This window comes from Sminthopsis crassicaudata, chromosome 2, assembly GCF_048593235.1.
Source record: "Sminthopsis crassicaudata isolate SCR6 chromosome 2, ASM4859323v1, whole genome shotgun sequence".
In the NCBI taxonomy this organism is placed as follows: Eukaryota; Metazoa; Chordata; class Mammalia; order Dasyuromorphia; family Dasyuridae; genus Sminthopsis; species Sminthopsis crassicaudata.
The window spans coordinates 40449877-40460028 of record NC_133618.1 but is presented as its reverse complement, the minus strand read 5'-3'; the positions used below and the strand labels follow the sequence as shown (position 1 = coordinate 40460028).

The 10152-nt window shown below is 39.1% G+C and overlaps 1 pseudogene; it reads right to left on the bottom strand.

Annotated features, from left to right (window-relative positions):
• Positions 1-691: 691 nt before the first annotated feature.
• Positions 692-2515, bottom strand: LOC141553181 (U4/U6 small nuclear ribonucleoprotein Prp3 pseudogene; annotated as a pseudogene).
• Positions 2516-10152: the final 7637 nt, after the last annotated feature.

Below are 10152 nucleotides of genomic sequence, written 5' to 3'. Positions count from 1 at the left end.
TGCCTGGGAGTCCAGACTTACATTGGAATCTACCTAGAGCCAAAGAACACTAATCAATAACAAACAGTTTACCAAAGTAGGAACTTCACCTGGAGAAGCAGATCTGCTAGGCACAGCTGCTCTGAGCATCAGTCTGTTCAAGAATGCCTCAGAGAAGCTTTTCAGGCACTGGAGAATTGCATTGGAAACCCCAAAGCTAAATGACATGTCAGCAAGAGTCCCCTGTAAAGGAATTTACAGGCCCAAAAACCTAGATTCATTAAAAAAAAAGGTTGATTGTAGGGTTTGGAATAAGGTTAAAGTCTGATTAGTAAAGGTATTAGATAGAGGAAGAAATATACCAAAAGCGGGGGACAGAGTTTGTGATGCAAAGCATGGTGCTCGCATGTTTCAACTCTCTGCCAAGAGATGATTCCAGCTTGGCTCTTTTATTTGCTTGAAGGGGCATATGGTCAGTGCCAAGTTTTTGGCGGGTTTTTCAGATAAGGAAGAAACTGTTTGTTGGGGGTTGGGGAAACTTGAGCAGATAGTGGGGGCTGAAAACTTAAGCCAGCTCAGATCTGGTGGGGGCTGGGCCCAGATATTCAAAAGGGTGCTTTTTGACCAGGATTTGTGAATTAAAGGTCATGCCAGCCATGGGGGTTGGGAAATCAGAAAGGAAATCTTAAAGGGGCTACGGCCCCCGTCAGTCTCAGTCTGTGGATTCCAACATAGACTCACTCAGTGCAAGGTCCCAGTAATGTTCGGCCCCATGCTTTTTGAAATGCTCTCTGGCCATGTTCGTTGTGGGGCATTGTTTGAACTTCATTTCTCCAAAGCTCCGTTCCTTGGCTGTGCCCTCCCAGACCAATGCACACTTGTTGGGTTTTTTCACAGCCAGGTCTTGCTCAGACTCATGTTCCTCATCTCCTTTCGTGTTCCATGTCTCTTCATCCCATTTTATACGGTGCAGCATTAGATGCTTGAATTTTTTCTGTGCCTTAGGGCCCCCTTCTACCACCACGACATTGACATCCCTGTGAAGCACGACCACCCCTGAAAGGTACAGCTGCCCAGCGTTGGCTTCAATCTTGAACCTCTTGGCTGGATGACTCAAATTCCATACTCTAAACACGGATATGTGCACCCCCTGGGAAGTGTCTTCTAGCAGCTTTCTCATTTTCTTGACCTTCCTCTGTTCTGCTGTCAGTTTGCGGGCAGCATTCGCCTCTTTGTGCATACTCTGTCTCTTGGCCATCTGGGCTCTGACGTAAGCTTCCACTTGGGTGGGATCTTGAACAGCTTCTGTGCCTAATACTCTCATCAAACTGGAAATGCTGACTTTGGGTTCAGGAGGAGGCAGGAGCCCCAGGCGGACTTTCTCTTGCAGTTCCTTCTGAGCTTCCCTCCTGGTCTGCCTCCTGAGTTGTCTCTGTTCCTTTTTGGTGAGGTACACCCTCAGTGTCACTGGTATGTCACTGTCCACTGGAGGCTTTAGCTGGACTGGATGTTCTATGAGATTTGTAATCCCAAAATAGTCTTCTTTGGGAGCTTCCCCTATAGGGTCAAAACCCTTGGGAATGATGTAGGCATCCCACCATTCAATATCAGGAATCTCCCCTTCATTTAGTTCTCTTTTAGGGGTGATGAGCTCCAGCTTGGTTGCAGTACGTATTATGCCAGCTTTTTGGGCTGCCTGTGAGATCTCTGCCTGCAGGTTCTTTAGCTGAGGCTTTGTCCTTAATCTCTGGGCAATCTTTTGAAATTTGCCCTTCTCATGGAATTTAAAGCTTCGTCTCTGGCGTTGGGAAGGAGCAATAGAGACTCGGGGATCAAAAAAGGTGTTGGATTTCCCATCCTCTGGTGGCTTTGGCTTGAGCTGCTGCTTGAGTTGTTCTGGCTTCGCAGCCCGAATGTTGGCCTTTAACGTTGGCATTGGGGGTTTCAACTCAATCTCTCTGCCTGTAGCATCTATGGTTCGGCCTTGTTCATCCAGGATAAGGGGTATAGGTTTCCTCTGATGCTTTGGCTCCACTTTTGGAGGAACAGGAAGGCTGGTCAGTCCAACCATGTTGGCATTGCCAATCAGTCCTGGTCTCGATACCAGCTGAGCCTGAATCCGAGCTTGTAGTTCAGCTGCTTTCAGTGTCTTTTCAATGGCATCTTTCATAAAGGTGGCAGCCTGGGCAGGCTGAATAGTATTGCTCATTGGCAGTCGTTCTGGTGGTGAAGAAGAAGGAGTCTTGGGCTGAAGGGAAGGAGCACTAATGAAGCTCAGCTGTCTTTTCCTTTCCTCGATCTGCCTTGTGGCTGCCTCCATCATTTGTTTGATCTGTAATTTAGTCAGCAGGCCTGGGCTCTCTGATGGTGGTGCAGGAATTACCTCTGGTTTCTCCTTCACCTCCTCAAACCTTGATATACGCCTCTTCTTCCCCCCTGGTGACTCCTTAGACATCTCTGAGTCTTCACCAAACATCTCCTTCAACTCTCGTTTTCGCCTCCTGTCACTGTTACCCTTGGAATGTCTGGAACTATGGCTCCCTTCCATTGCCTCAAAGAATTTGAGCTGGTCTGCTGAAGCTGCGTCCTTCAACCAGGAGTTTCTCAGACTGTGTTCCCTCAGGCTTTTATAGGCTCTGGAAGGGAGTTGAGAGGGGAGTTCACACCTGATTCCAGCTATCCTATTGGCTGCCTGCTTGAATGTTGGCTACTTGAGAACTCAATAGGAGACATGTAAACAAGGACCCCTTCTCAGTCCTGCCAGCATGAATGAGGATGTGTTAACTCAATCACTTATGTCTGTATCAATCAATTCTAAAGGGTGGGGGAGAAGGAGAAAGTGTCAACTCAATGAAATAACTTGATTCTCATCTCCCTACAAGTAAATTTCAGAGATTGAGGATATATTAGTTCTATGTTAGAGTTATATAGGCCATAATTTCAAACTATGGATCACTGCTATTCCATATACGATCTTGTAACTGAATATGTGGGTTGAGAGAAATTTGTCAAAAATAACATATCAAATATTTCTCTAAAATTTAATTTTATGTAAAAGTAAAAAAGCAATCCAGCTCATTAAGTTCAAAATATCCTTTGTCTTTAGTAGATGGTAAAATTATATATTTTTGTGTGTATATAAATTTCATTGGTGAAAAGGATGAGTGAAAAAAATTTAAGAAGCCCTGATATATAGGCAGACAATTATATTACCAAAAGGTCATAGAATCATCCAGGTGGGAAATTTTGCCATTCAAGATCAATGACAGACTGGGGAAATTGAGTTAGATTTTTTTCTTATCTCCTGCTTCCTTTGTTTTTTTTCTCCATCATCACCTCTGTCTTTTACTGGCTAGGAGATATTCACAACAAAAAAAAAAAATTCCAAGAGCTAACTATTCAAAGATGTAAAGATTGGTTTTTGTAGTTTTGAGAGATAAAAGGAGCAAACAGAATTGTGAGAATTTCTAAAATCACAGTGTTTGGGAGACCAGCTCTTCCAGGGATCTAAAATGAAGGACCAGAGAGGGCCCATAAGGAATGAATGCTCTGTTCTCTAGGTGCAAACCAATCTTTAAGAGAATTAGACAAAGGAGACCTCTGAAAGGTGAAGTCATTGGGAAGAACTGAGTTACCTGGACCTGACAGGAGACCACCTGAACAAAGTGTAAGAATCAATCCCTTCACCTTCTCCAATTGGAATGAGCCTTTCTCTCATCATAATTCTTTTTTTTTCCCAAAAGGCAATAAATTTAATTATGCTGTGTATAAATTCCAAGAGGTGTTTAAGCCATTGCCATTCCTTCATTACAAGGAGGAAGATATCACAAGGAATGGCAAGTTGCTTTTGCACTAGGTATAAAACGGGGAAAGAGGTCATTAGACTGGCAAAGCTCTTAGAGAAGTTGCTTCCATATTGCAGGCTAAATTTTAGAAAAATTAGCCTTTATGATCATGCAACAAAATAGTGGGACAGTTCCTAATTTACCTAATAAAGAAGTGGAGGTACAAGTAAGTTCTTTTATGGGGGTCGGGGGAATTAACTGGGTTTGACATCAAAACTTGACCTTCTAATTGGATACAGTAACTCTGAGGTCAAGAAAATGCACAGAATTGGGCAAGGGATTCAATTAGGACCTACTGCTGTAAAGGTCCACACAAAACCAAAAAGCCCACTTAAGGACTGAGATAATTCCTGTTTGCCTCAGGGAGCAGCTTGGACAGGAAAATTCAGATTCACTCCTATTAAAGTCCCTCCCTATAGTCCAGGAAGCTAAGTACCTGGAGCCCTTTTGCTGAGATCTTATTCACCTCATCATCTTCCCCCTCCAACAAATGAGATCCCAAATGTTTTTGGGAATGGGATGGAGGGGTTATTTTCTGAAACTGCTTCCTGATGAGATTGGGGTTAGAGCCCTCTGGTCTTATGGGTCCAGATGTGATGAGCTGGAGGTCCCTGACACTGGCCACAGTGGGTGCTGAGTCTCAGGATCAAAAATCAGATGGGGTTTGGTGTTGATCAAAGTTTATCAGCTGGACTGGAGAGGAAAAAAACCTAATGAGAATGGGGTAGGGATGACAACATTACAAACAGTAAAAGGGTAGTCAGGTAGCCTGGGGTAGCCAAAGTGTTTAAAGGAGGCTACACACTGGTCTGAGGATTGAGCTGAGGGTTTTTCCAGTTGGAATGGAAACATAAACAAAGGGTTACATTTACTCCTATTGTGCTTAAGTATTTAAAATTCTCCAAACTATACTGATCCATCTTTCTAACTTCAGCCTTTAAATGTTTCCTTTTTACTGGCTACATTTGAAGTCTTTCAATGTAACAGAATCTAACTCACTAAAAGATACTGTTTTGGAAAGGACATTTAATTTCATTTGGGATTATAAGGATCACAAAATTATTCTTTGTTGCTTCATCTGATAAAATGTTTAAGACTTAATTGCAGTTTGTTTTAGCTTTGCTGATGGGATAATGTAATTACTCTAATGCTTAATTCTGAAAGCTACAAGAGTCAGAGGTGGAAAAAATAGCTTCACACCTAAATAAAAGGAGAAAGTTTGTAAGCAAATCACCTTCCTTCAAGAAAGGGAGTCCCACCTAAATTCCTTGAGCTGAATTAACCACAAGTGATAGGATGATTTCCTGTGTCAGAAATTTTGGAACTATACCTAAATTAATATCAACTGACTGGTCCTGAATCTTGTTTTATGATATTGCAAATTTTATCAAGTTTCTACATTTTCTTGAATTGTGAAATTTTGTAAGCTCGAGTAACACATATGTTGTAAGGAAAGGAACTTCTCCGGGATTAGATTATGAATGAATTGAAAGAAGACAAAGGGTAAAAAAAAAAAAAAAAAAAAAAGAAGAAGAAGAAGAAGAAGAAAAGAAAAGAAAAAAGAAATATTTGAAAATGTTATTTAATCAGCCCAGTTGACCACCTGTTGATATTTTGAGGTAATGCATGTCCCAAGTATGACATTTCTCTTAAATGGCAAATTTTCCCACATGGCTGTTTTATGTTTCATTAATATAATTGGCTGTGTAGAGTATCTTAAATTTTTTCCACTCCATAATTCCTTTTCATCAGAGAAATTTTTATATGATACCAGGTATATAGGTATATAAATTAACTATATAAAGGAAACATACTGACAATAAATTATACCAACTTTTATTTGAAAACAATTCTTTGATATACATATAATTTTCCATTTATTAAAGACAAAAGCTAATTTGCATACTAATGATATGGATTTGCTTGTTTATTTTTATATAAAGAATTAAACCTTGGTGAAATATTTATTATGGCTAAATAAATTATGTTATATGAATGTAATGGAATATTATTTTTGTGTAAGAAACAATCAGCAGGATGACTGTAAAAAAGCCTGGAGAAATTGATCAATGATGGACAGAATCAGCTGTACCCAGAGAAAGAACATTGAGAAATGAGTGTAAACTGTTTGCATTTTTGTTTTTCTTCCCAGGTTATTTTTACCTTCTGAATCCAATTCTTCCTGTGCAACAAGAAATTCAGTTCTGCACACATATATTGTATCTAGGATATACTATAATGCATTTTACATGTATGGAACTGCCTGCCATCTAGGGGAAGGGGTGGAATGAAGGAAGGGAAAAATTGGAACAGAAGTGAGTGCAAGGGATAATGTTGTAAAAAAAAAAAAAAAAATTACCCATGCATACATACTGTCAAAAAAAGTTATAACTATAAAATAAAAAAAATATTAAAAAAAAAAAAAAAGCCTGGGGAGACCTGATGTTAAGTGACATGAGTAGAACCAAGAGAACATTGTAGACAGCAACAAGATTATGCAATGATCAACTCTGATGGATTTGGCTCTTTTAAGAATGAAGGGATTCAGGCCAATTCCAATAGATTTGTGATGGAGAGAGCTGTCTGCTTCCAGAAAGAGGTCTATCGGGACTGAATGTGGATCACAACATAGTATTGACCTTTTTGATTGTTATTTGTTTGCTTGCTGTTTTTCCCCTATCATTTCTCCCCTTTTTGATCTGATTAAAAATCAATTAATTAATTAAATAGACAGGCCAATAATCCACAAAGTGATGGTCAATGGTCTCTCTCAGTGATCAAAGACAAAAAGACACAATTTCATGTTATCTTAAATCTGTTTCCCTTCTATTAGGGACCACCCTGGACAAGCAAATGCCCAACCAACCATGACTGATGCATATTCCATTAGGCTTGGGCCACAAGTCTTTAGCCCTTCCCCATTACTTCATCATTAAGGGAGGAGGTCTGGTCATAAGATTTAACAGCCTCCAAAAATCTAGTCAGGAAAATCCACTGTTTTGATTTAATTTCTCCTTTGTGAGTCAATATTGTCCCAAACTCTAATGATGAGAATAAGGTCACTGGAGTAGCTCTAGATAGCCATGACCAGCTCAGTTTGGCTTTTGTGTATGGGATAAACAGGGCCAGACCAGACCTTAGGATGATTTGGAATATGATTCCAGTCAGTTTCAGGAAAGTGTTTACTATGTTAGCTAAAGGGAAAAGTAAGAATTTCATACAGAAGGGAATATTGTAAATTAATATTAATAAAAAATTTAGTATTAAAATTCATTTCCTTCATCACCCACCTTATGCCCCTTGATTCATTGAGAGATGCATTCTCTTCAATAAATAGATAACTGGTATGACAAATACTTCATTGGAGACTTTTAATTATCAAGCTTAAGTGTAACATGCCCTCCTGGCAGTTACTATTACCAGTCCGTCCTAGGCCCAACAGAGTACCTTTGACCACTGACTTTTGCAGTGTCAATTCTACCCCGCTCGTCTCCTCTAAGGCCTTCAAAGGTCTCTGGCCACAATTTCTTGAATCTATAGTTTAATAACCGGTAGTGCACTCAAGAACAGCCACGTGTAATCTTAAAAGCCTTTATTATACCTACTCACATAATGCCCTGACTTGTTGCCCTGCCTTGTTAGCTCCCTAGTGAACACCTGGTCTGAAGACCCACGTGTTCACTACCAAACTCCTTACCTCTCTGCTATCCCAGGCTAGGGAGCCAGGTTAAAGAGAGCGACTTGGTGTCTGCAGTGGGCTTATAAAGGGCCTGTGAGGTCATCCATTCACCCAAAGCTATCTCAATATGGCCAGGATCCCACCCACAGGGCAGAGATTACTTCTGGGCCACTCAATCTTCTGTTGCGCTGTGGCGCCGCCCATTTAAAGGACCCTTACACTTAAGTATTTTACAATTATAGGAAGGCCATGGGATGAGTAGAAGAGAAATTGGCTGAAACATCAACAGAAGATGGGGCTGCCCCCTTTGGCAAGATGATCTTACAAACAATAATGAAGCATGGAGGAGTGAGAGGGAAGGTCATGTTATCAGTCCATCATATCTCAGGGCTTAGGCACCTCATTCAGCTTTATGTTTTCTGAGAGCATCTCCTAATGCAATCCTCCAGTGCTCTGGAAGATTCTCTCTTTAAGCATTCTGTATCAGACTGATCCTCAGAACAGCTGCTTCTAGCAGATCTGCTTCTCCAGATCAGGTCAATTGTAGAGATCCCCTTTTTGTTCAAATCTCTTGCAAAGCAGATCTCAGTTTTGATACATTTGAAATTTGCTTTGACAATCACCAGATCCCGTAGTAAGAGCTAGCTAAAATCTAATTGCTCTCATAAAAGTATCAAATTAGGAACCTCTAGACCAGAGAATGTTTCTTGACCAGTTTCCATGCTTCTTGCTACACCTATTCTTATTTAAATTAGGAACTTGATTTAGGCACCACCAACCACTGGATGAAGAGGAATCTAAGAGGATCTGACTTGTGAAATGTGCTCTTCTTAAAAAACAATTTCACTGTAGCTATTCACTCTAATTATTTACTCTACTACTTTTGGCTACTCATTCCTGCCTTAGGAGAAAGAGATGGTGCTCAGGATCTAATTTCAGATGCATCTAAGTAACAAAACTCTTTGTAGATAGATAATTTGCAGGCCTATGTTTGATGTCAACATAAATGAATGTACCCAAAAGATGGTAGTTATACTGCAATTGTAAAGAACTCTGTAATGAAGATCTGGATAGACTAAGGAAAATTTTCCAGATTGTACTCAGTGAATTGTCTATAGTTGAACATCATGTTCAACTGAACTACATTCCTTTTCTTTAAAACAAAATTGAATAGATCTCTGATTTAACTTTATTAAATGATATATTAAGTTACACATTGGTCCCACAGATCACTACAAGGACCCTGCCTTATATGCATAATAATAGGCAAACAAAGCCAAGAACTCATATTTACTTGTGTAGGGTATTGAAAGAAGTATAATTCCAGACTGAATCGTTTTGATCTTACATACCTACATCATCTATTAGCTTAGATGGCTTTAGCCTTGGTCTATGAGATAAAAATTGAATAGTGTTTATTTCTTCTATTGGCCATCTGCTGTGATTTTAGAAATTTGCCATAGAAGCAAAAATCACAATTATAATAAGAGGAAAATGATCTCCTAATTTCTGTTAGTTATATGGGCCAATGTTTCTGAAACTATAGGTCGCTACCTGATATAGGCTTACATAACCAAATGAGGGGGTTGTGAAAAATTTGACATTAAAAGGTATCAAATATTTGTCCTAGATTTAATTCTTGATGTAAAAATAAACAAGCACATTTATCTCATTTGTATGCAAGTTAGCTTTTTCTTTAATAAATGGTAAAATTATATGTATACCAAAGAATTGTTTTCAAATAAATTTTTTATGATTTATTATCATTAAATGTTTCATTTATATATCTATATACTCATGTCATAAAAATTTCTCTGCTGAAAAGAGGCATTGAATGGAAAAAGTTTAAGATACTCTGATATACAGAGCAAATTATATTAATAAAACATCATAGAATCAGCCATGTAGGAAACTTTGCTATTTGAGAGGAATGCCATATTGGGGAAATTGAATTAGGAGACTTACTTCAGCCCACACCAGGAGTCACTTTCCCAGATTCCCTTGAAACAATAGAACTCCACTGAAAATCATAGAAACTCACTAGCACTTCTTGATTGCAGAATTGAGATAAATGAAAATCCTGAGGGACAGAGTTTCTAGATAATTAATAAATAACTTATTAGGTTATTTGACTACAAAAATGATTGCCAGTGGTATCTCTCTGTAACCAGAAACAAAACCATGGAGATCACTAAATGCTTAAATACCTTTGGAAATCAACTTTGAGTAGTGAGGGGGTAACTTTTCAAATGAGGAGGTAGGCCAAAAACCTTCAGCTCTTGATGCTGATCACAAAACTCACCTCCCTCCAATCTGGACAAAGGAACCTATCTATCCAGACCATTCTGGATGCTCCTCACCTCCATTAACTGGGTTACCTTAAACTTCAATGGAGGGCTACAAAGATTAGAGCTAGCAATCACCTTGATTACTTTCTTTTTATACTCTAAATAGCTGTAAAATCTTATAGTTTGGTCAGGTCCTGCCCAAGATTTAAGAGCATATTCCTGAGGATTTGGGCCATCTCATCTATTAGCAATTTGATTCAGAAACTAATTGCCTGACCTAGGAGTTGATCCCTTACTGAGGAAATAAAGAGAAAAAATAGGAAAATAGAAAAATCCTAATTTAATAATGTTGATTAAAATA